Consider the following 1,915-nt stretch of genomic DNA (forward strand, 5'->3'; position numbering starts at 1 on the left):
GGGACTGCCCGCAACTCCGCTTTCATCCCCACCTGCCTGCCGCTGAGGAAGAAACAACCTCGACAGGGAAAGATGGGTCTTACCCGACAGCGAGCGCTAGGCAGCCACCATCTGTCATCACCAGCACCGTCCTCCCAGGAGCAATTAACACGTCACCCAGCAAATGCGTGACCTGTGCCTGCAAGCGCAGTCAGCAGCAGGGAAAAGACAATCGGCCACCGTGCACCTTTTAGGAAATTGTGCAGAGCCCCCGGAGAACACTGGCAATTAATTAACACCCCACTCCCGTCTTGGAGTAACAGTGTCAGGCTCCTTCAAACCTTCAAGGATGGAATCGTATGTCGTGGGATTGTTCTGGGAAGCGCCTGTCCTAACCAGTGTTCTGATACCGAATTTCAGGAACACCCTACAAAAGGAACTCAACCAGAAATCAAAAAAAAGAAAGATATCCGGTTTGAAAATTGACGGAATTGCACCACGATGTGTCTGACGATATTGTTTGAGCGCCTAGATCCAGTCATGCCTGAAGCGAGCTCTTTCTAGATTTTTCAGTTACATGAGCCAATAAATTTCCTTTTCTGCTTAAGTCAGTTTGAAATGAGTTCTTTTACTTGCAACTAAAGAAGTCCTGCACAGGACAGGTTCTATTAGGTCTCCAGGTCTCTGCTTTTTCTGCTTTGAATGCATTCTCCACACAGCTCATCTTCCCAGAGCATGGATTTCACCTCAACCTCTTTTATAGAAATTTTAGAAATGGATTTCTGCCTAGAAATGTTCCAAAAGACAAGTAACATGGGTGCTTTCCCTAGACTGTGTCTCTACAGATTCAGCCTAATCCTGTCTGTTTGGAAAAGCATCATTCCACACCAAGTTTGCCTTATATGGTAGGGCTCTGGGCAGTATTTGTAAATATGACCACAAATTAAGCCTTTACAAGTTAATAATTGCCTGTTCCCATCTCCACTTTTCTCCGTCTTCCCTGCCAACAACCCCATCCAAACCAGCATCATCTCTTATCTGGGGGGCTGCACCAGCCACTTACCTGTTTTCCCTGCTTTCTCTCTTGCCCCCAATAATCGCTCTCCAGACATTAGCCAGGATGATCTCACAACATCTAAATGAAGACATGTCACTTATGGCTGAGAACCCTTCAACAGCAGCCCATCATACCCTCGATGAAAGCTACACTCCTTACCATGGCCTACAAAAAACCTACGCAACCCGGCCCCTTCCTCTGATCTAATCTGCCCTCATCTCTTACTCTTTCTAACCTGCTCACGGCTATGGACCTGATGTTCTTGTTCCCGCCCCCCCAAATCCAGCATGGAAACCCCAGTCCCTCACTGTGATGGTATCAGCAGGCAAAGCCTTGGGAGACAATTAGGTCACCAGGGTGGAGCCCTCATGGATGGGATTAGTTCCCTTATAAGGAGAAACATGAGAGAGATGATCTCTCTCTGCCACGTGAGGACACAACAAAGTGTTTGTCTATAAACCAGGATGACAGCCCTCATCAGAGCCTGACCATGCTGGCACCCTGATCTTGGACTTTCCAGCCTCTAGAACTGTAGACATAAATGTCTCTTGTTCAAGCCACCCGGTCTTGATGCTTTGTCGTAGCAGCCCAAGCTGACCACGACACCCACCATGCCCCAAGAACACCACCCTTTGTTCTCTACCTCGCCACGGTAGGACTTTGCCCACCTTGTTTTCTCTGCCTGGAATCACCTTTCTTCATCTTACTGCTCAAGTCTTTGTTCAGTTTCCACTTCCTCAGACGGAACGTTCCCCGACCAATCAGCACACACCAACGATAAGACGAGACAGATGTTGAAATTATCTGACAAAGAGTTTAAAGCAGCTGCTATGAAAATTCTCAAATGACAAATCAGGAGCACTCTTGAAACTAAAGTTA

The sequence above is a fragment of the Propithecus coquereli genome, unplaced genomic scaffold, assembly GCF_000956105.1.
Source record: "Propithecus coquereli isolate 6110/MARCELLA unplaced genomic scaffold, Pcoq_1.0 Scaffold556, whole genome shotgun sequence".
In the NCBI taxonomy this organism is placed as follows: Eukaryota; Metazoa; Chordata; class Mammalia; order Primates; family Indriidae; genus Propithecus; species Propithecus coquereli.